Here is a 24,597-nt window from a genome sequence, read left to right as displayed (position 1 = left end):
TTGAGAAAAATTGCAAAGTTCGAAAGCCACGTTTTTTACCTCAAAATGACTGGAAAAAGTGATACCAGGGTTTTCCCAGGGTTGTTATAGTCCTAAATTTTCTGATAAAAATTGCAAAGTTCGAAAGCCACGGTTTTCACGTAAAAATGTCTGAGAAAATTGATGCTAGGTTTTTTCCAAGGTTGTTACGGTCCTAAATTTCTTAAGAAAAATTGCAAAGTTCGAAAGCCACGTTTTTTCCCTCAAAAATACAAGAAAAAGTGATTCCAGGGTTTTCCCGTGGTTGTTACGGTCCTAAATTTTTTGAGAAAAATTGCAAAGTTCGAAAGCCACGGTTTTTACGTAAAAAAGTCTAGGAATATTGATACCAGAGTTTTCCCATGGTTGTTAGAGTCCTAAATTTTTTGAGAAAAATTGCAAAATTCGAAAGCCACGTTTTTTACCTCAAAAAGACTAGAAAAAGTGATACCAGGGTTTTCCCAGGGTTGTTAGAGTCCTAAATTTTTTGAGAAAAATTGCAAAGTTCGAAAGCCACTTTTTTTACCTCAAAATGACTGAAAAAAGTGATACTAGGGTTTTTGCCAGGATTGGTAGGGTCCTAAATTTTTGGAGAAAAATTGCAAAGTTCGAAAGCTACGTTCTTTACCTCAAAATGACTGGAAAAATTGATGCCAGGTTTTTTCCGGAGTTGTTACGGTCATAAATTTATTGAGAAAAATTGCAAAGTTCAAAAGCCACGTTTTTTACCTCAAAAAGACTAGAAAAAGTGATACCAGGGTTTTCCCAGGGTTGTTAGAGTCCTAAATTTTTTGAGAAAAATTGCAAAATTCGAAAGCTACGTTTTTTACCTCAAAAAGACTAGAAAAAGTGATACCAGGGTTTTCCCAGGGTTGTTAGTGTCCTAAATTTTTTTGATAAAAATTGCAAAGTTCGAAAGCCACGGTTTTCACATAAAAAAGTCTGAGAAAATTGATGCCAGGTTTTTTCCGGGGTTGTTACGGTCCTAAATTTTTTGATAAAAATTGCAATTTTCGAAAGACATGGTTTTCACGTAAAAAAGTCTGGGAAAAGTGATACCAGAGTTTTCTCAGGGTTGTTAGAGTCCTAAATTTTTTGAGAAAAATTGGAAAGTTCGAAAGCCACGTTTTGTACCTAAAAATGACTGGAAAAAGTGATATCAGGGTTGTTAGAGTCCTAAATTTTTTGATAAAAATTGCAAAGTTCGAAAGCCACGGTTTTCACGTAAAAAAGTCTGAGAAAATTGATGCTAGGTTTTTTCCAAGGTTGTTACGGTCCTAAATTTTTTGAGAAAAATTGCAAAGTTCGAAAGCCACGGTTTTTACGTAAAAAAGTCTGGGAAAATTGATGCCAGGTTTTTCCCGGGGTTGTTACGGTCCTAAATTTCTTAAGAAAAATTGCAAAGTTCCAAAGCCACGTTTTTTCGCTCAAAAAGACTGGAAAAAGTGATACCAAAGTTTTCCCAGGGTTGTTAGTGTCCTAAATTTTTTGGGAAAAAAAAGACTGGAAAAAGTGATACCAGGGTTGTTAACGTCCTAAATTTTTTGATAAAAATTGCAAAGTTCGAAAGTCACGGTTTTCACGTAAAAAAGTCTGGGAAAATTGATGCCAGGTATTTTCCGGGGTTGTTGCGGTCCTACATTTTTTGATAAAAATTGCAAAGTTCGAAAGCCACGGTTTTCATGTAAAAAAGTCTGAGAAAATTGATGCTAGGTTTTTTCCAAGGTTGTTACGGTCCTAAATTTTTTTAAAAAATTGCAAAGTTCGAAAGCCACGTTTTTTACCTCAAAATGACTGGAAAAAGTGATACCAGGGTTTTCCCAGGGTTGTTGCGGTCCTAAATTTTTTTAAGAAAAATTGCAAAGTTCGAAAGCCACGTTTTTTCCCTCAGAAAGACTGGAAAAAGTGATACCAAAGTATTCCCAGGGTTGTTGCGGTCCTAAATTTTTTTAAGAAAAATTGCAAAGTTCGAAAGCCACGGTTTTTACGTAAAAAAGTCTGGGAAAATTGATGCCAGGTTTTTCCCGGGATTGTTACGGTCTTAAATTTCTTAAGAAAAATTGCAAAGTTCGAAAGCCACGTTTTTTCCCTCAAAAAGACTGGGAAAGTGATACCAAAGTTTTCCCAGGGTTGTTAGTGACCTAAATTTTTTGAGAAAAATTGCAAAGTTCGAAAGCCACGTTTTTTAACTCAAAATGAGTAGAAAAAGTGATACCAGGGTTGTTAGTGTTCTAAATTTTTTGATAAAAATTGCAAAGTTCGAAAGCCACGGTTTTTACGTAAAAAAGTCTGGGAAAATTGATGCCAGGTTTTTCCCGGGGTTGTTACGGTCCTAAATTTCTTAAGAAAAATTGCAAAGTTCGAAAGCCACGTTTTTTCCCTCAAAAATACAAGAAAAAGTGATTCCAGGGTTTTCCCGTGGTTGTTACGGTCCTAAATTTTTTGAGAAAAATTGCAAAGTTCGAAAGCCACGGTTTTTACGTAAAAAAGTCTAGGAATATTGATACCAGAGTTTTCCCATGGTTGTTAGAGTCCTAAATTTTTTGAGAAAAATTGCAAAATTCGAAAGCCACGTTTTTTACCTCAAAAAGACTAGAAAAAGTGATACCAGGGTTTTCCCAGGGTTGTTAGTGTCCTAAATTTTCTGATAAAAATTGCAAAGTTCGAAAGCTACGTTTTTTACCTCAAAAAGACTAGAAAAAATGATACCAGGGTTTTCCCAGGGTTGTTAGTGTCCTAAATTTTTTGAGAAAAATTGCAAAGTTCGAAAGCCACGTTTTTTACCTCAAAATGACTGGAAAAAGTGATACCAGGGTTTTCCCAGGGTTGTTATAGTCCTAAATTTTCTGATAAAAATTGCAAAGTTCGAAAGCCACGGTTTTCACGTAAAAATGTCTGAGAAAATTGATGCTAGGTTTTTTCCAAGGTTGTTACGGTCCTAAATTTCTTAAGAAAAATTGCAAAGTTCGAAAGCCACGTTTTTTCCCTCAAAAATACAAGAAAAAGTGATTCCAGGGTTTTCCCGTGGTTGTTACGGTCCTAAATTTTTTGAGAAAAATTGCAAAGTTCGAAAGCCACGGTTTTTACGTAAAAAAGTCTAGGAATATTGATACCAGAGTTTTCCCATGGTTGTTAGAGTCCTAAATTTTTTGAGAAAAATTGCAAAATTCGAAAGCCACGTTTTTTACCTCAAAAAGAATAGAAAAAGTGATACCAGGGTTTTCCCAGGGTTGTTAGTGTCCTAAATTTTCTGATAAAAATTGCAAAGTTCGAAAGCTACGTTTTTTACCTCAAAAAGACTAGAAAAAATGATACCAGGGTTTTCCCAGGGTTGTTAGTGTCCTAAATTTTTTGAGAAAAATTGCAAAGTTCGAAAGCCACGTTTTTTACCTCAAAATGACTGGAAAAAGTGATACCAGGGTTTTCCCAGGGTTGTTATAGTCCTAAATTTTCTGATAAAAATTGCAAAGTTCGAAAGTCACGGTTTTCACGTAAAAATGTCTGAGAAAATTGATGCTAGGTTTTTTCCAAGGTTGTTACGGTCCTAAATTTTTTGAGAAAAATTTCAAAGTTCAAAAGATACGATTTTTACCTCAAAAATACAAGAAAAAGTGATACCAGAGTTTTCCCGGGGTTGTTACGGTCCTAAATTTTTTGAGAAAAATTGCAAAGTTCGAAAGTCACGTTTTTTACTTTAAAATAAGTGGAAAAAGTGATACCAGAGTTTTCCCAGGGTTGTTAGAGTCCTAAATTTTTTGAGAAAAATTGCAAAGTTCGAAAGCCACTTTTTTTACCTCAAAATGACTGAAAAAAGTGATACCAGGGTTTTGCCAGGATTGGTAGGGTCCTAAATTTTTGGAGAAAAATTGCAAAGTTCGAAAGCTACGTTCTTTACCTCAAAATGACTGGAAAAATTGATGCCAGGTTTTTTCCGGAGTTGTTACGGTCATAAATTTATTGAGAAAAATTGCAAAGTTCAAAAGCCACGTTTTTTACCTCAAAAAGACTAGAAAAAGTGATACCAGGGTTTTCCCAGGGTTGTTAGAGTCCTAAATTTTTTGAGAAAAATTGCAAAATTCGAAAGCTACGTTTTTTACCTCAAAAAGACTAGAAAAAGTGATACCAGGGTTTTCCCAGGGTTGTTAGTGTCCTAAATTTTTTTGATAAAAATTGCAAAGTTCGAAAGCCACGGTTTTCACATAAAAAAGTCTGAGAAAATTGATGCCAGGTTTTTTCCGGGGTTGTTACGGCCCTAAATTTTTTGATAAAAATTGCAATTTTCGAAAGACACGGTTTTCACGTAAAAAAGTCTGGGAAAAGTGATACCAGAGTTTTCTCAGGGTTGTTAGAGTCCTAAATTTTTTGAGAAAAATTGGAAAGTTCGAAAGCCACGTTTTGTACCTAAAAATGACTGGAAAAAGTGATATCAGGGTTGTTAGAGTCCTAAATTTTTTGATAAAAATTGCAAAGTTCGAAAGCCACGGTTTTCACGTAAAAAAGTCTGAGAAAATTGATGCTAGGTTTTTTCCAAGGTTGTTACGGTCCTAAATTTTTTGAGAAAAATTGCAAAGTTCGAAAGCCACGGTTTTTACGTAAAAAAGTCTGGGAAAATTGATGCCAGGTTTTTCCCGGGGTTGTTACGGTCCTAAATTTCTTAAGAAAAATTGCAAAGTTCCAAAGCCACGTTTTTTCGCTCAAAAAGACTGGAAAAAGTGATACCAAAGTTTTCCCAGGGTTGTTAGTGTCCTAAATTTTTTGGGAAAAAAAAGACTGGAAAAAGTGATACCAGGGTTGTTAACGTCCTAAATTTTTTGATAAAAATTGCAAAGTTCGAAAGTCACGGTTTTCACGTAAAAAAGTCTGGGAAAATTGATGCCAGGTATTTTCCGGGGTTGTTGCGGTCCTAAATTTTTTGAGAAAAATTGCAAAGTTCGAAAGCCACGTTTTTTACCTCAAAATGACTGGAAAAAGTGATACCAGGGTTGTTAGAGTCCTAAATTTTTTGATAAAAATTGCAAAGTTCGAAAGCCACGGTTTTCACGTAAAAAAGTCTGAGAAAATTGATGCTAGGTTTTTTCCAAGGTTGTTACGGTCCTAAATTTTTTAAAAAAATTGCAAAGTTCAAAAGATACGTTTTTTACCTTAAAAAGACTGGAAAAAGTGATACCAGGGTTTTCCCTGGGTTGTTACGGTCCTAAATTTTTTAAGAAAAATTGCAAAGTTTGAAAGCCACGTTTTTTACCTCAAAAATACAAGAAAAAGTTATACCAGAGTTTTCCCGGGGTTGTTACGGTCTTAAATTTTTTGAGAAAAATTGCGAAGTTCGAAAGCCACGGTTTTTACGTAAAAAAGTCTGGGAAAATTGATGCCAGGTATTTCCCGGGATTGTTACGGTCTTAAATTTCTTAAGAAAAATTGCAAAGTTCGAAAGCCACGTTTTTTCCCTCAAAAAGACTGGGAAAGTGATACCAAAGTATTCCCAGGGTTGTTAGTGACCTAAATTTTTTGAGAAAAATTGCAAAGTTCGAAAGCCACGTTTTTTCACTCAAAATGAGTAGAAAAAGTGATACCAGGGTTGTTAGAGTCCTAAATTTTTTGATAAAAATTGCAAAGTTCGAAAGCCACGTTTTTTACCTCAAAAATACAAGAAAAAGTGATACCAGGGTTTTCCCGTGGTTGTTACGGTCCTAAATTTTTTGAGAAAAATTGCAAAGTTCGAAAGCCACGGTTTTTACCTCAAAATGACTGGAAAAAGTGATACCAGGGTTGTTAGTGTTCTAAATTTTTTGATTAAAATTGCAAAGTTCGTAAGCCACGGTTTATACGTAAAAAAGTCTGGGAAAATTGATGCCAGGTTTTTCCCGGGGTTGTTACGGTCCTAAATTTCTTAAGAAAAATTGCAAAGTTCCAAAGCCACGTTTTTTCGCTCAAAAAGACTGGAAAAAGTGATACCAAAGTTTTCCCAGGGTTGTTAGTGTCCTAAATTTTTTGGGAAAAAAAAGACTGGAAAAAGTGATACCAGGGTTGTTAACGTCCTAAATTTTTTGATAAAAATTGCAAAGTTCGAAAGTCACGGTTTTCACGTAAAAAAGTCTGGGAAAATTGATGCCAGGTATTTTCCGGGGTTGTTGCGGTCCTACATTTTTTGATAAAAATTGCAAAGTTCGAAAGCCACGGTTTTCATGTAAAAAAGTCTGAGAAAATTGATGCTAGGTTTTTTCCAAGGTTGTTACGGTCCTAAATTTTTTTAAAAAATTGCAAAGTTCGAAAGCCACGTTTTTTACCTCAAAATGACTGGAAAAAGTGATACCAGGGTTTTCCCAGGGTTGTTGCGGTCCTAAATTTTTTTAAGAAAAATTGCAAAGTTCGAAAGCCACGTTTTTTCCCTCAGAAAGACTGGAAAAAGTGATACCAAAGTATTCCCAGGGTTGTTGCGGTCCTAAATTTTTTTAAGAAAAATTGCAAAGTTCGAAAGCCACGGTTTTTACGTAAAAAAGTCTGGGAAAATTGATGCCAGGTTTTTCCCGGGATTGTTACGGTCTTAAATTTCTTAAGAAAAATTGCAAAGTTCGAAAGCCACGTTTTTTCCCTCAAAAAGACTGGGAAAGTGATACCAAAGTTTTCCCAGGGTTGTTAGTGACCTAAATTTTTTGAGAAAAATTGCAAAGTTCGAAAGCCACGTTTTTTAACTCAAAATGAGTAGAAAAAGTGATACCAGGGTTGTTAGTGTTCTAAATTTTTTGATAAAAATTGCAAAATTCGAAAGCCACGTTTTTTACCTCAAAAAGACTAGAAAAAGTGATACCAGGGTTTTCCCAGGGTTGTTAGTGTCCTAAATTTTCTGATAAAAATTGCAAAGTTCGAAAGCTACGTTTTTTACCTCAAAAAGACTAGAAAAAATGATACCAGGGTTTTCCCAGGGTTGTTAGTGTCCTAAATTTTTTGAGAAAAATTGCAAAGTTCGAAAGCCACGTTTTTTACCTCAAAATGACTGGAAAAAGTGATACCAGGGTTTTCCCAGGGTTGTTATAGTCCTAAATTTTCTGATAAAAATTGCAAAGTTCGAAAGTCACGGTTTTCACGTAAAAATGTCTGAGAAAATTGATGCTAGGTTTTTTCCAAGGTTGTTACGGTCCTAAATTTTTTGAGAAAAATTTCAAAGTTCAAAAGATACGATTTTTACCTCAAAAATACAAGAAAAAGTGATACCAGAGTTTTCCCGGGGTTGTTACGGTCCTAAATTTTTTGAGAAAAATTGCAAAGTTCGAAAGTCACGTTTTTTACTTTAAAATAAGTGGAAAAAGTGATACCAGAGTTTTCCCAGGGTTGTTAGAGTCCTAAATTTTTTGAGAAAAATTGCAAAGTTCGAAAGCCACTTTTTTTACCTCAAAATGACTGAAAAAAGTGATACCAGGGTTTTGCCAGGATTGGTAGGGTCCTAAATTTTTGGAGAAAAATTGCAAAGTTCGAAAGCTACGTTCTTTACCTCAAAATGACTGGAAAAATTGATGCCAGGTTTTTTCCGGAGTTGTTACGGTCATAAATTTATTGAGAAAAATTGCAAAGTTCAAAAGCCACGTTTTTTACCTCAAAAAGACTAGAAAAAGTGATACCAGGGTTTTCCCAGGGTTGTTAGAGTCCTAAATTTTTTGAGAAAAATTGCAAAATTCGAAAGCTACGTTTTTTACCTCAAAAAGACTAGAAAAAGTGATACCAGGGTTTTCCCAGGGTTGTTAGTGTCCTAAATTTTTTTGATAAAAATTGCAAAGTTCGAAAGCCACGGTTTTCACATAAAAAAGTCTGAGAAAATTGATGCCAGGTTTTTTCCGGGGTTGTTACGGTCCTAAATTTTTTGATAAAAATTGCAATTTTCGAAAGACACGGTTTTCACGTAAAAAAGTCTGGGAAAAGTGATACCAGAGTTTTCTCAGGGTTGTTAGAGTCCTAAATTTTTTGAGAAAAATTGGAAAGTTCGAAAGCCACGTTTTGTACCTAAAAATGACTGGAAAAAGTGATATCAGGGTTGTTAGAGTCCTAAATTTTTTGATAAAAACTGCAAAGTTCGAAAGCCACGGTTTTCACGTAAAAAAGTCTGCGAAAATTGATGCTAGGTTTTTTCCAAGGTTGTTACGGTCCTAAATTTTTTTAGGAAAAATTGCAAAGTTCGAAAGCCACGGTTTTTACGTAAAAAAGTCTGGGAAAATTGATGCCAGGTTTTTCCCGGGGTTGTTACGGTCCTAAATTTCTTAAGAAAAATTGCAAAGTTCGAAAGCCACGTTTTTTCCCTCAGAAAGACTGGAAAAAGTGATACCAAAGTATTCCCAGGGTTGTTGCGGTCCTAAATTTTTTTAAGAAAAATTGCAAAGTTCGAAAGCCACGTTTTTTACCTCAAAAATACAAGAAAAAGTAATACCAGGGTTTTCCCGGGGTTGTTACGGTCCTAAATTTTTTGAGAAAAATTGCAAAGTTCGAAAGTCACGTTTTTTACTTTAAAATAAGTGGAAAAAGTGATACCAGAGATTTCCCAGGGTTGTTAAAGTCCTAAATTTTTTGAGGAAAATTGCAAAGTTCGAAAGTCACGTTTTTTACCTCAAAATGACTGGAAAAAGTGATACCAGGGTTGTTAGTGTCCTAAATTTTTAGATAAAAATTGCAAAGTTTGAAAGCCACGGTTTTTACGTAAAAAAGTCTGGGAAAATTGATGCCAGGTTTTTCCCGGGGTTGTTACGGTCCTAAATTTCTTAAGAAAAATTGCAAAGTTCGAAAGCCACGGTTTTTACCTCAAAATAAGTGGAAAAAGTGATACCAGAGTTTTCCCAGGGTTGTTAGAGTCCTAAATTTTTTGAGAAAAATTGCAAAATTCGAAAGCTACGTTTTTTACCTCAAAAAGACTAGAAAAAGTGATACCAGGGTTTTCCCAGGGTTGTTAGTGTCCTAAATTTTTTTGATAAAAATTGCAAAGTTCGAAAGCCACGGTTTTCACATAAAAAAGTCTGAGAAAATTGATGCCAGGTTTTTTCCGGGGTTGTTACGGTCCTAAATTTTTTGATAAAAATTGCAATGTTCGAAAGACACGGTTTTCACGTAAAAAAGTCTGGGAAAAGTGATACCAGAGTTTTCTCAGGGTTGTTAGAGTCCTAAATTTTTTGAGAAAAGTTGGAAAGTTCGAAAGCCACGTTTTTTACCTCAAAATGACTGGAAAAAGTGATATCAGGGTTGTTAGAGTCCTAAATTTTTTGATAAAAATTGCAAAGTTCGAAAGCCACGGTTTTCACGTAAAAAAGTCTGAGAAAATTGATGCTAGGTTTTTTCCAAGGTTGTTACGGTCCTAAATTTTTTGAGAAAAATTGCAAAGTTCAAAAGATACGTTTTTTACATTAAAAAGACTGGAAAAAGTGATACCAGGGTTTTCCCGGGGTTGTTACGGTCCTAAACTTTTTGAGAAAAATTGCAATGTTCGAAAGTCACGTTTTTTACCTCAAAATGAATGGAAAAAGTGATACCAGGGTTGTTAGTGTCCTAAATTTTTAGATAAAAATTGCAAAGTTCGAAAGCCCCGGTTTTTACGTAAAAAAGTCTGGGAAAATTGATGCCAGGTTTTTCCCGGGATTGTTACGGTCCTAAATTTCTTAAGAAAAATTGCAAAGTTCGAAAGCCACGTTTTTTCCCTCAGAAAGACTGGAAAAAGTGATACCAAAGTATTCCCAGGGTTGTTGCGGTCCTAAATTTTTTTAAGAAAAATTGCAAAGTTCGAAAGCCACGTTTTTTACCTCAAAAATACAAGAAAAAGTAATACCAGGGTTTTCCCGGGGTTGTTACGGTCCTAAATTTTTTGAGAAAAATTGCAAAGTTCGAAAGTCACGTTTTTTACTTTAAAATAAGTGGAAAAAGTGATACCAGAGTTTTCCCAGGGTTGTTAAAGTCCTAAATTTTTTGAGTAAAATTGCAAAGTTCGAAAGCCACGTTTTTTACCTCAAAATGACTGGAAAAAGTGATACCAGGGTTGTTAGTGTCCTAAATTTTTAGATAAAAATTGCAAAGTTCGAAATCCACGGTTTATACGTAAAAAAGTCTGGGAAAATTCATGCCAGGTTTTTCCCGGGGTTGTTACGGTCCTAAATTTCTTAAGAAAAATTGCAAAGTTCCAAAGCCACGTTTTTTCGCTCAAAAAGACTGGAAAAAGTGATACCAAAGTTTTCCCAGGGTTGTCAGAGTCCTAAATTTTTTGAGAAAAATTGCAAAATACGAAAGCCACGTTTTTTACCTCAAAAAGACTAGAAAAAGTGATACCAGGGTTTTCCCAGGGTTGTTAGTGTCCTAAATTTTCTGATAAAAATTGCAAAGTTCGAAAGCCACGGTTTTTACGTAAAAAAGTCTAGGAATATTGATACCAGAGTTTTCCCAGGGTTGTTAGAGTCCTAAATTTTTTGGGAAAAATTGCAAAATTCGAAAGCTACGTTTTTTACCTCAAAAAGACTAGAAAAAGTGATACCCGGGTTTTCCCAGGGTTTTTAGTGTCCTAAATTTTTTGAGAAAAATTGCAAAATTCGAAAGCTACGTTTTTTACCTCAAAAAGACTAGAAAAAATGATACCAGGGTTTTCCCAGGGTTGTTAGTGTCCTAAATTTTTTGCGAAAAATTGCAAAGTTCGAAAGCCACGTTTTTTACCTCAAAATGACTAGAAAAAGTGATACCAGGGTTTTCCCAGGGTTGTTATAGTCCTAAATTTTCTGATAAAAATTGCAAAGTTCGAAAGCCACGGTTTTCACGTAAAAATGTCTGAGAAAATTGATGCTAGGTTTTTTCCAAGGTTGTTACGGTCCTAAATTTTTTGAGAAAAATTTCAAAGTTCAAAAGATACGATTTTTACCTCAAAAATACAAGAAAAAGTGATACCAGAGTTTTCCCGGGGTTGTTACGGTCCTAAATTTTTTGAGAAAAATTGCAAAGTTCGAAAGCCACTTTTTTTACCTCAAAATGACTGAAAAAAGTGATACCAGGGTTTTGCCAGGATTGGTAGGGTCCTAAATTTTTGGAGAAAAATTGCAAAGTTCAAAAGCTACGTTCTTTACCTCAAAATGACTGGAAAAATTGATGCCAGGTTTTTTCCGGAGTTGTTACGGTCCTAAATTTATTGAGAAAAATTGCAAAGTTCAAAAGCCACGTTTTTTACCTCAAAAAGACTAGAAAAAGTGATACCAGGGATTTCCCAGGGTTGTTAGAGTCCTAAATTTTTTGAGAAAAATTGCAAAATTCGAAAGCTACGTTTTTTACCTCAAAAAGACTAGAAAAAGTGATACCAGGTTTTTCCCAGGGTTGTTAGTGTCCTAAATTTTTTTGATAAAAATTGCAAAGTTCGAAAGCCACGGTTTTCACATAAAAAAGTCTGAGAAAATTGATGCCAGGTTTTTTCCGGGGTTGTTACGGTCCTAAATTTTTTGATAAAAATTGCAATTTTCGAAAGACACGGTTTTCACGTAAAAAAGTCTGGGAAAAGTGATACCAGAGTTTTCTCAGGGTTGTTAGAGTCCTAAATTTTTTGAGAAAAATTGGAAAGTTCGAAAGCCACGTTTTTTACCTCAAAATGACTGGAAAATGTGATATCAGGGTTGTTAGAGTCCTAAATTTTTTGATAAAAATTGCAAAGTTCGAAAGCCACGGTTTTCACGTAAAAAAGTCTGAGAAAATTGATGCTAGGTTTTTTCCAAGGTTGTTACGGTCCTAAATTTTTTGAGAAAAATTGCAAAGTTCGAAAGCCACGGTTTTTACGTAAAAAAGTCAGGGAAAATTGATGCCAGGTTTTTCCCGGGGTTGTTACGGTCCTAAATTTCTTAAGAAAAATTGCAAAGTTCGAAAGCCACGGTTTTTACCTCAAAATAAGTGGAAAAAGTGATACCAGAGTTTTCCCAGGGTTGTTAGAGTCCTAAATTTTTTGAGAAAAATTGCAAAATTCGAAAGCTACGTTTTTTACCTCAAAAAGACTAGAAAAAGTGATACCAGGGTTTTCCCAGGGTTGTTAGTGTCCTAAATTTTTTGATAAAAATTGCAAAGTTCGAAAGCCACGGTTTTCACATAAAAAAGTCTGAGAAAATTGATGCCAGGTTTTTTCCGGGGTTGTTACGGTCCTAAATTTTTTGATAAAAATTGCAATGTTCGAAAGACACGGTTTTCACGTAAAAAAGTCTGGGAAAAGTGATACCAGAGTTTTCTCAGGGTTGTTAGAGTCCTAAATTTTTTGAGAAAAGTTGGAAAGTTCGAAAGCCACGTTTTTTACCTCAAAATGACTGGAAAAAGTGATATCAGGGTTGTTAGAGTCCTAAATTTTTTGATAAAAATTGCAAAGTTCGAAAGCCACGGTTTTCACGTAAAAAAGTCTGAGAAAATTGATGCTAGGTTTTTTCCAAGGTTGTTACGGTCCTAAATTTTTTGAGAAAAATTGCAAAGTTCAAAAGATACGTTTTTTACCTTAAAAAGACTGGAAAAAGTGATACCAGGGTTGTTAGTGTCCTAAATTATTAGATAAAAATTGCAAAGTTCGAAAGCCCCGGTTTTTACGTAAAAAAGTCTGGGAAAATTGATGCCAGGTTTTTCCCGGGATTGTTACGGTCTTAAATTTCTTAAGAAAAATTGCAAAGTTCGAAAGCCACTTTTTTTCCCTCAGAAAGACTGGGAAAGTGATACCAAAGTTTTCCCAGGGTTGTTAGTGACCTAAATTTTTTGAGAAAAATTGCAAAGATCGAAAGCCACGTTTTTTACCTCAAAATGACTGGAAAAAGTGATACCAGGGTTGTTAGTGTCCTAAATTTTTAGATAAAAATTGCAAAGTTCGAAAGCCACGGTTTTTACGTAAAAAAGTCTGGGAAAATTGATGGCAGGTTTTTCCCGGGTTGTTACGGTCCTAAATTTCTTAAGAAAAATTGCAAAGTTCGAAAGCCACGTTTTTTCCCTCAGAAAGACTGGAAAAAGTGATACCAAAGTATTCCCAGGGTTGTTGCGGTCCTAAATTTTTTTAAGAAAAATTGCAAAGTTCGAAAGCCACGTTTTTTACCTCAAAAATACAAGAAAAAGTAATACCAGGGTTTTCCCGGGGTTGTTACGGTCCTAAATTTCTTAAGAAAAATTGCAAAGTTCGAAAGCCACGTTTTTTCCCTCAAAAAGACTGGGAAAGTGATACCAAAGTTTTCCCAGGGTTGTTAGTGACCTAAATTTTTTGAGAAAAATTGCAAAGTTCGAAAGCCACGTTTTTTAACTCAAAATGACTGGAAAAAGTGATACCAGGGTTGTTAGTGTTCTAAATTTTTTGATAAAAATTGCAAAGTTCGAAAGCCACGGTTTATACGTAAAAAAGTCTGGGAAAATTCATGCCAGGTTTTTCCCGGGTTGTTACGGTCCTAAATTTCTTAAGAAAAATTGCAAAGTTCCAAAGCCACGTTTTTTCGCTCAAAAAGACTGGAAAAAGTGATACCAAAGTTTTCCCAGGGTTGTCAGAGTCCTAAATTTTTTGAGAAAAAATGCAAAATACGAAAGCCACGTTTTTTACCTCAAAAAGACTAGAAAAAGTGATACCAGGGTTTTCCCAGGGTTGTTAGTGTCCTAAATTTTCTGATAAAAATTGCAAAGTTCGAAAGCCACGGTTTTTACGTAAAAAAGTCTAGGAATATTGATACCAGAGTTTTCCCAGGGTTGTTAGAGTCCTAAATTTTTTGGGAAAAATTGCAAAATTCGAAAGCTACGTTTTTTACCTCAAAAAGACTAGAAAAAGTGATACCCGGGTTTTCCCAGGGTTTTTAGTGTCCTAAATTTTTTGAGAAAAATTGCAAAATTCGAAAGCTACGTTTTTTACCTCAAAAAGACTAGAAAAAATGATACCAGGGTTTTCCCAGGGTTGTTAGTGTCCTAAATTTTTTGCGAAAAATTGCAAAGTTCGAAAGCCACGTTTTTTACCTCAAAATGACTGGAAAAAGTGATACCAGGGTTTTCCCAGGGTTGTTATAGTCCTAAATTTTCTGATAAAAATTGCAAAGTTCGAAAGCCACGGTTTTCACGTAAAAATGTCTGAGAAAATTGATGCTAGGTTTTTTCCAAGGTTGTTACGGTCCTAAATTTTTTGAGAAAAATTTCAAAGTTCAAAAGATACGATTTTTACCTCAAAAATACAAGAAAAAGTGATACCAGAGTTTTCCCGGGGTTGTTACGGTCCTAAATTTTTTGAGAAAAATTGCAAAGTTCGAAAGCCACTTTTTTTACCTCAAAATGACTGAAAAAAGTGATACCAGGGTTTTGCCAGGATTGGTAGGGTCCTAAATTTTTGGAGAAAAATTGCAAAGTTCGAAAGCTACGTTCTTTACCTCAAAATGACTGGAAAAATTGATGCCAGGTTTTTTCCGGAGTTGTTACGGTCCTAAATTTATTGAGAAAAATTGCAAAGTTCAAAAGCCACGTTTTTTACCTCAAAAAGACTAGAAAAAGTGATACCAGGGTTTTCCCAGGGTTGTTAGAGTCCTAAATTTTTTGAGAAAAATTGCAAAATTCGAAAGCTACGTTTTTTACCTCAAAAAGACTAGAAAAAGTGATACCAGGGTTTTCCCAGGGTTGTTAGTGTCCTAAATTTTTTTGATAAAAATTGCAAAGTTCGAAAGCCACGGTTTTCACATAAAAAAGTCTGAGAAAATTGATGCCAGGTTTTTTCCGGGGTTGTTACGGTCCTAAATTTTTTGATAAAAATTGCAATTTTCGAAAGACACGGTTTTCACGTAAAAAAGTCTGGGAAAAGTGATACCAGAGTTTTCTCAGGGTTGTTAGAGTCCTAAATTTTTTGAGAAAAATTGGAAAGTTCGAAAGCCACGTTTTTTACCTCAAAATGACTGGAAAAAGTGATATCAGGGTTGTTAGAGTCCTAAATTTTTTGATAAAAATTGCAAAGTTCGAAAGCCACGGTTTTCACGTAAAAAAGTCTGAGGAAATTGATGCTAGGTTTTTTCCAAGGTTGTTACGGTCCTAAATTTTTTGAGAAAAATTGCAAAGTTCGAAAGCCACGGTTTTTACGTAAAAAAGTCAGGGAAAATTGATGCCAGGTTTTTCCCGGGGTTGTTACGGTCCTAAATTTCTTAAGAAAAATTGCAAAGTTCGAAAGCCACGTTTTTTCCCTGAGAAAGACTGGAAAAAGTGATACCAAAGTATTCCCAGGGTTGTTGCGGTCCTAAATTTTTTTAAGAAAAATTGCAAAGTTCGAAAGCCACGTTTTTACCTCAAAAATACAAGAAAAAGTAATACCAGGGTTTTCCCGGGGTTGTTACGGTCCTAAATTTTTTGAGAAAAATTGCAAAGTTCGAAAGTCACGTTTTTTACTTTAAAATAAGTGGAAAAAGTGATACCAGAGATTTCCCAGGGTTGTTAAAGTCCTAAATTTTTTGAGAAAAATTGCAAAGTTCGAAAGCCACGTTTTTTACCTCAAAATGACTGGAAAAAGTGATACCAGGGTTGTTAGTGTCCTAAATTTTTAGATAAAAATTGCAAAGTTTGAAAGCCACGGTTTTTACGTAAAAAAGTCTGGGAAAATTGATGCCAGGTTTTTCCCGGGATTGTTACGGTCTTAAATTTCTTAAGAAAAATTGCAAAGTTCGAAAGCCACGTTTTTTCCCTCAAAAAGACTGGGAAAGTGATACCAAAGTTTTCCCAGGGTTGTTAGTGACCTAAATTTTTTGAGAAAAATTGCAAAGTTCGAAAGCCACGTTTCTTAACTCAAAATGAGTAGAAAAAGTGATACCAGGGTTGTTAGTGTTCTAAATTTTTTGATAAAAATTGCAAAGTTCGAAAGCCACGGTTTTTACGTAAAAAAGTCTGGGAAAATTGATGCCAGGTTTTTCCCGGGGTTGTTACGGTCCTAAATTTCTTAAGAAAAATTGCAAAGTTCGAAAGCCACGGTTTTTGCCTCAAAATAAGTGGAAAAAGTGATACCAGGGTTGTTAGTGTCCTAAATTTTTAGATAAAAATTGCAAAGTTTGAAAGCCACGGTTTTTACGTAAAAAAGTCTGGGAAAATTGATGCCAGGTTTTTCCCGGGATTGTTACGGTCTTAAATTTCTTAAGAAAAATTGCAAAGTTCGAAAGCCACGTTTTTTCCCTCAAAAAGACTGGGAAAGTGATACCAAAGTTTTCCCAGGGTTGTTAGTGACCTAAATTTTTTGAGAAAAATTGCAAAGTTCGAAAGCCACGTTTCTTAACTCAAAATGAGTAGAAAAAGTGATACCAGGGTTGTTAGTGTTCTAAATTTTTTGATAAAAATTGCAAAGTTCGAAAGCCACGGTTTTTACGTAAAAAAGTCTGGGAAAATTGATGCCAGGTTTTTCCCGGGGTTGTTACGGTCCTAAATTTCTTAAGAAAAATTGCAAAGTTCGAAAGCCACGGTTTTTGCCTCAAAATAAGTGGAAAAAGTGATACCAGGGTTGTTAGTGTCCTAAATTTTTAGATAAAAATTGCAAAGTTTGAAAGCCACGGTTTTTACGTAAAAAAGTCTGGGAAAATTGATGCCAGGTTTTTCCCGGGATTGTTACGGTCCTAAATTTCTTAAGAAAAATTGCAAAGTTCGAAAGCCACGTTTTTTCCCTCAAAAAGACTGGGAAAGTGATACCAAAGTTTTCCCAGGGTTGTTAGTGACCTAAATTTTTTGAGAAAAATTGCAAAGTTCGAAAGCCACGTTTCTTAACTCAAAATGAGTAGAAAAAGTGATACCAGGGTTGTTAGTGTTCTAAATTTTTTGATAAAAATTGCAAAGTTCGAAAGCCACGGTTTTTACGTAAAAAAGTCTGGGAAAATTGATGCCAGGTTTTTCCCGGGGTTGTTACGGTCCTAAATTTCTTAAGAAAAATTGCAAAGTTCGAAAGCCACGGTTTTTACCTCAAAATAAGTGGAAAAAGTGATACCAGAGTTTTCCCAGGGTTGTTAGAGTCCTAAATTTTTTGAGAAAAATTGCAAAATTCGAAAGCTACGTTTTTTACCTCAAAAAGACTAGAAAAAGTGATACCAGGGTTTTCCCAGGGTTGTTAGTGTCCTAAATTTTTTTGATAAAAATTGCAAAGTTCGAAAGCCACGGTTTTCACATAAAAAAGTCTGAGAAAATTGATGCCAGGTTTTTTCCGGGGTTGTTACGGTCCTAAATTTTTTGATAAAAATTGCAATGTTCGAAAGACACGGTTTTCACGTAAAAAAGTCTGGGAAAAGTGATACCAGAGTTTTCTCAGGGTTGTTAGAGTCCTAAATTTTTTGAGAAAAGTTGGAAAGTTCGAAAGCCACGTTTTTTACCTCAAAATGACTGGAAAAAGTGATATCAGGGTTGTTAGAGTCCTAAATTTTTTGATAAAAATTGCAAAGTTCGAAAGCCACGGTTTTCACGTAAAAAAGTCTGAGAAAATTGATGCTAGGTTTTTTCCAAGGTTGTTACGGTCCTAAATTTTTTGAGAAAAATTGCAAAGTTCGAAAGCCACGGTTTTTACGTAAAAAAGTCAGGGAAAATTGATGCCAGGTTTTTCCCGGGGTTGTTACGGTCCTAAATTTCTTAAGAAAAATTGCAAAGTTCGAAAGCCACGGTTTTTACCTCAAAATAAGTGGAAAAAGTGATACCAGAGTTTTCCCAGGGTTGTTAGAGTCCTAAATTTTTTGAGAAAAATTGCAAAATTCGAAAGCTACGTTTTTTACCTCAAAAAGACTAGAAAAAGTGATACCAGGGTTTTCCCAGGGTTGTTAGTGTCCTAAATTTTTTTGATAAAAATTGCAAAGTTCGAAAGCCACGGTTTTCACATAAAAAAGTCTGAGAAAATTGATGCCAGGTTTTTTCCGGGGTTGTTACGGTCCTAAATTTTTTGATAAAAATTGCAATGTTCGAAAGACACGGTTTTCACGTAAAAAAGTCTGGGAAAAGTGATACCAGAGTTTTCTCAGGGTTGTTAGAGTCCTAAATTTTTTGAGAAAAGTTGGAAAGTTCGAAAGCCACGTTTTTTACCTCAAAATGACTGGAAAAAGTGATATCAGGGTTGTTAGAGTCCTAAATTTTTTGATAAAAATTGCAAAGTTCGAAAGCCACGGTTTTCACGTAAAAAAGTCTGAGAAAATTGATGCTAGGTTTTTTCCAAGGTTGTTACGGTCCTAAATTTTTTGAGAAAAATTGCAAAGTTCAAAAGATACGTTTTTTACCTTAAAAAGACTGGAAAAAGTGATACCAGGGTTGTTAGTGTCCTAAATTATTAGATAAAAATTGCAAAGTTCGAAAGCCCCGGTTTTTACGTAAAAAAGTCTGGGAAAATTGATGCCAGGTTTTTCCCGGGATTGTTACGGTCTTAAATTTCTTAAGAAAAATTGCAAAGTTCGAAAGCCACTTTTTTTCCCTCAGAAAGACTGGGAAAGTGATACCAAAGTTTTCCCAGGGTTGTTAGTGACCTAAATTTTTTGAGAAAAATTGCAAAGATCGAAAGCCACGTTTTTTACCTCAAAATGACTGGAAAAAGTGATACCAGGGTTGTTAGTGTCCTAAATTTTTAGATAAAAATTGCAAAGTTCGAAAGCCACGGTTTTTACGTAAAAAAGTTTGGGAAAATTGATGGCAGGTTTTTCCCGGGGTTGTTACGGTCCTAAATTTCTTAAGAAAAATTGCAAAGTTCGAAAGCCACGTTTTTTCCCTCAGAAAGACTGGAAAAAGTGATACCAAAGTATTCCCAGGGTTGTTGCGGTCCTAAATTTTTTTAAGAAAAATTGCAAAGTTCGAAAGCCACGTTTTTTACCTCAAAAATACAAGAAAAAGTAATACCAGGGTTTTCCCGGGGTTGTTACGGTCCTAAATTTCTTAAGAAAAATTGCAAAGTTCGAAAGCCACGTTTTTTCCCTCAAAAAGACTGGGAAAGTGATACCAAAGTTTTCCCAGGGTTGTTAGTGACCTAAATTTTTTGAGAAAAATTGCAAAGTTCGAAAGCCACGTTTTTTAACTCAAAATGACTGGAAAAAGTGATACCAGGGTTGTTAGTGTTCTAAATTTTTTGATAAAAATTGCAAAGTTCGAAAGCCACGGTTTATACGTAAAAAAGTCTGGGAAAATTCATGCCAGGTTTTTCCCGGGGTTGTTACGGTCCTAAATTTCTTAAGAAAAATTGCAAAGTTCCAAAGCCACGTTTTTTCGCTCAAAAAGACTGGAAAAAGTGATACCAAAGTTTTCCCAGGGTTGTCAGAGTCCTAAATTTTTTGAGAAAAAATGCAAAATACGAAAGCCACGTTTTTTACCTCAAAAAGACTAGAAAAAGTGATACCAGGGTTTTCCCAGGGTTGTTAGTGTCCTAAATTTTCTGATAAAAATTGCAAAGTTCGAAAGCCACGGTTTTTACGTAAAAAAGTCTAGGAATATTGATACCAGAGTTTTCCCAGGGTTGTTATAGTCCTAAATTTTCTGATAAAAATTGCAAAGTTCGAAAGCCACGGTTTTCACGTAAAAATGTCTGAGAAAATTGATGCTAGGTTTTTTCCAAGGTTGTTACGGTCCTAAATTTTTTGAGAAAAATTTCAAAGTTCAAAAGATACGATTTTTACCTCAAAAATACAAGAAAAAGTGATACCAGAGTTTTCCCGGGGTTGTTACGGTCCTAAATTTTTTGAGAAAAATTGCAAAGTTCGAAAGCCACTTTTTTACCTCAAAATGACTGAAAAAAGTGATACCAGGGTTTTGCCAGGATTGGTAGGGTCCTAAATTTTTGGAGAAAAATTGCAAAGTTCGAAAGCTACGTTCTTTACCTCAAAATGACTGGAAAAATTGATGCCAGGTTTTTTCCGGAGTTGTTACGGTCCTAAATTTATTGAGAAAAATTGCAAAGTTCAAAAGCCACGTTTTTTACCTCAAAAAGACTAGAAAAAGTGATACCAGGGTTTTCCCAGGGTTGTTAGAGTCCTAAATTTTTTGAGAAAAATTGCAAAATTCGAAAGCTACGTTTTTTACCTCAAAAAGACTAGAAAAAGTGATACCAGGGTTTTCCCAGGGTTGTTAGTGTCCTAAATTTTTTTGATAAAAATTGCAAAGTTCGAAAGCCACGGTTTTCACATAAAAAAGTCTGAGAAAATTGATGCCAGGTTTTTTCCGGGGTTGTTACGGTCCTAAATTTTTTGATAAAAATTGCAATTTTCGAAAGACACGGTTTTCACGTAAAAAAGTCTGGGAAAAGTGATACCAGAGTTTTCTCAGGGTTGTTAGAGTCCTAAATTTTTTGAGAAAAATTGGAAAGTTCGAAAGCCACGTTTTTTACCTCAAAATGACTGGAAAAAGTGATATCAGGGTTGTTAGAGTCCTAAATTTTTTGATAAAAATTGCAAAGTTCGAAAGCCACGGTTTTCACGTAAAAAAGTCTGAGAAAATTGATGCTAGGTTTTTTCCAAGGTTGTTACGGTCCTAAATTTTTTGAGAAAAATTGCAAAGTTCGAAAGCCACGGTTTTTACGTAAAAAAGTCAGGGAAAATTGATGCCAGGTTTTTCCCGGGGTTGTTACGGTCCTAAATTTCTTAAGAAAAATTGCAAAGTTCGAAAGCCACGTTTTTTCCCTGAGAAAGACTGGAAAAAGTGATACCAAAGTATTCCCAGGGTTGTTGCGGTCCTAAATTTTTTTAAGAAAAATTGCAAAGTTCGAAAGCCACGTTTTTACCTCAAAAATACAAGAAAAAGTAATACCAGGGTTTTCCCGGGGTTGTTACGGTCCTAAATTTTTTGAGAAAAATTGCAAAGTTCGAAAGTCACGTTTTTTACTTTAAAATAAGTGGAAAAAGTGATACCAGAGATTTCCCAGGGTTGTTAAAGTCCTAAATTTTTTGAGAAAAATTGCAAAGTTCGAAAGCCACGTTTTTTACCTCAAAATGACTGGAAAAAGTGATACCAGGGTTGTTAGTGTCCTAAATTTTTAGATAAAAATTGCAAAGTTTGAAAGCCACGGTTTTTACGTAAAAAAGTCTGGGAAAATTGATGCCAGGTTTTTCCCGGGATTGTTACGGTCTTAAATTTCTTAAGAAAAATTGCAAAGTTCGAAAGCCACGTTTTTTCCCTCAAAAAGACTAGAAAAAGTGATACCAGGGTTTTCCCAGGGTTGTTAGTGTCCTAAATTTTTTGAGAAAAATTGCAAAGTTCGAAAGCCACGGTTTACACGTAAAAAAGTCTGGGAAAATTGATGCCAGGTTTTTTCCGGGGTTGTTACGGTCCTAAATTTTTTGATAAAAATTGCAAAGTTCGAAAGCCACGGTTTTCACGTAAAAAAGTCTGGGAAAAGTGATACCAGAGTTTTCCCAGGGTTGTTAGAGTCCTAAATTTTTTGAGAAAAATTGCAAAATTCGAAAGCCACGTTTTTTACCTCAAAATGACTGGAAAAAGTGATACCAGGGTTGTTAGTGTCCTAAATTTTTAGATAAAAATTGCAAAGTTTGAAAGCCACGGTTTTTACGTAAAAAAGTCTGGGAAAATTGATGCCAGGTTTTTCCCGGGATTGTTACGGTCTTAAATTTCTTAAGAAAAATTGCAAAGTTCGAAAGCCACGTTTTTTCCCTCAAAAAGACTGGGAAAGTGATACCAAAGTTTTCCCGGGGTTGTTACGGTCCTAAATTTCTTAAGAAAAATTGCAAAGTTCGAAAGCCACGGTTTTTACCTCAAAATAAGTGAAAAAAGTGATACCAGAGTTTTCCCAGGGTTGTTAGAGTCCTAAATTTTTTGAGAAAAATTGCAAAATTCGAAAGCTACGTTTTTTACCTCAAAAAGACTAGAAAAAGTGATACCAGGGTTTTCCCAGGGTTGTTAGTGTCCTAAATTTTTTTGATAAAAATTGCAAAGTTCGAAAGCCACGGTTTTCACATAAAAAAGTCTGAGAAAATTGATGCCAGGTTTTTTCCGGGGTTGTTACGGTCCTAAATTTTTTGATAAAAATTGCAATGTTCGAAAGACACGGTTTTCACGTAAAAAAGTCTGGGAAAAGTGATACCAGAGTTTTCTCAGGGTTGTTAGAGTCCTAAATTTTTTGAGAAAAGTTGGAAAGTTCGAAAGCCACGTTTTTTACCTCAAAATGACTGGAAAAAGTGATATCAGGGTTGTTAGAGTCCTAAATTTTTTGATAAAAATTGCAAAGTTCGAAAGCCACGGTTTTCACGTAAAAAAGTCTGAGAAAATTGATGCTAGGTTTTTTCCAAGGTTGTTACGGTCCTAAATTTTTTGAGAAAAGCTGCAAAGTTCAAAAGATACGTTTTTTACCTTAAAAAGACTGGAAAAAGTGATACCAGGGTTGTTAGTGTCCTAAATTATTAGATAAAAATTGCAAAGTTCGAAAGCCCCGGTTTTTACGTAAAAAAGTCTGGGAAAATTGATGCCAGGTTTTTCCCGGGGTTGTTACGGTCCTAAATTTCTTAAGAAAAATTGCAAAGTTCGAAAGCCGCGTTTTTTCCCTCAGAAAGACTGGAAAAAGTGATACCAAAGTATTCCCAGGGTTGTTGCGGTCCTAAATTTTTTTAAGAAAAATTGCAAAGTTCGAAAGCCACGTTTTTTACCTCAAAAATACAAGAAAAAGTAATACCAGGGTTTTCCCGGGGTTGTTACGGTCCTAAATTTTTTGAGAAAAATTGCAAAGTTCGAAAGTCACGTTTTTTACTTTAAAATAAGTGGAAAAAGTGATACCAGAGTTTTCCCAGGGTTGTTAAAGTTCTAAATTTTTTGAGAAAAATTGCAAAGTTCGAAAGCCACGGTTTTTACGTAAAAAAGTTTGGGAAAATTGATGCCAGGTTTTTCCCGGGGTTGTTACGGTCCTAAATTTCTTAAGAAAAATTGCAAAGTTCGAAAGCCACGTTTTTTCCCTCAGAAAGACTGGAAAAAGTGATACCAAAGTATTCCCAGGGTTGTTGCGGTCCTAAATTTTTTTAAGAAAAATTGCAAAGTTCGAAAGCCACGTTTTTTACCTCAAAAATACAAGAAAAAGTAATACCAGGGTTTTCCCGGGGTTGTTACGGTCCTAAATTTTTTGAGAAAAATTGCAAAGTTCGAAAGTCACGTTTTTTACTTTAAAATAAGTGGAAAAAGTGATACCAGAGTTTTCCCGGGGTTGTTACGGTCCTAAATTTTTTGAGAAAAATTGCAAAGTTCGAAAGTCACGTTTTTTACTTTAAAATAAGTGGAAAAAGTGATACCAGAGTTTTCCCAGGGTTGTTAAAGTTCTAAATTTTTAGATAAAAATTGCAAAGTTTGAAAGCCACGGTTTTTACGTAAAAAAGTCTGGGAAAATTGATGCCAGGTTTTTCCCGGGATTGTTACGGTCTTAAATTTCTTACGAAAAATTGCAAAGTTCGAAAGCCACGTTTTTTCCCTCAAAAAGACTGGGAAAGTGATACCAAAGTTTTCCCAGGGTTGTTAGTGACCTAAATTTTTTGAGAAAAATTGCAAAATTCGAAAGCCACGTTTTTTACCTCAAAAAGACTAGAAAAAGTGATACCAGGGTTTTCCCAGGGTTGTTAGTGTCCTAAATTTTTTGAGAAAAATTGCAAAGTTCGAAAGCCACGGTTTACACGTAAAAAAGTCTGGGAAAATTGATGCCAGGTTTTTCCCGGGGTTGTTACGGTCCTAAATTTTTTGAGAAAAATTGCAAAGTTCGAAAGTCACGTTTTTTACTTTAAAATAAGTGGAAAAAGTGATACCAGAGTTTTCCCAGGGTTGTTAAAGTCCTAAATTTTTTGAGATAAATTGCAAAGTTCGAAAGCCACGTTTTTTAACTCAAAATGAGTAGAAAAAGTGATACCAGGGTTGTTAGTGTTCTAAATTTTTTGATAAAAATTGCAAAGTTCGAAAGCCACGATTTTTACGTAAAAAAGTCTGGGAAAATTGATGCCAGGTTTTTCCCGGGGTTGTTACGGTCCTAAATTTCTTAAGAAAAATTGCAAAGTTCGAAAGCCACGTTTTTTCCCTCAAAAATACAAGAAAAACTGATTCCAGGGTTTTCCCGTGGTTGTTACGGTCCTAAATTTTTTGAGAAAAATTGCAAAGTTCGAAAGCCACGGTTTTTACCTCAAAATAAGTGGAAAAAGTGATACCAGAGTTTTCCCAGGGTTGTTAGAGTCCTAAATTTTTTGAGAAAAATTGCAAAGTTCGAAAGCCACGGTTTACACGTAAAAAAGTCTGGGAAAATTGATGCCAGGTTTTTTCCGGGGTTGTTACGGTCCTAAATTTTTTGATAAAAATTTCAAAGATCGAAAGCCACGGTTTTCACGTAAAAAAGTCTGGGAAAAATGATACCAGAGTCTTCCCAGGGTTGTTAGAGTCCTAAATTTTTTGAGAAAAATTGCAAAATTCGAAAGCCACGGTTTTTACGTAAAAAAGTCTGGGAAAATTGATGCCAGGTTTTTCCCGGGGTTGTTACGGTCCTAAATTTCTTAAGAAAAATTGCAAAGTTCAAAAGCCACGTTTTTTCCCTCAAAAATACAAGAAAAAGTGATTCCTGGGTTTTCCCGTGGTTGTTACGGTCCTAAATTTTTTGAGAAAAATTGCAAAGTTCGAAAGTCACGTTTTTTACCTCAAAATGAATGGAAAAAGTGATAC

The sequence above is a fragment of the Leptopilina boulardi genome, unplaced genomic scaffold, assembly GCF_019393585.1.
Source record: "Leptopilina boulardi isolate dan_hultmark-lab unplaced genomic scaffold, ZJU_Lbou_2.1 LbouV2_351, whole genome shotgun sequence".
Classification (NCBI taxonomy): Eukaryota; Metazoa; Arthropoda; class Insecta; order Hymenoptera; family Figitidae; genus Leptopilina; species Leptopilina boulardi.
Note: the sequence above shows the minus strand (reverse complement) of the source record.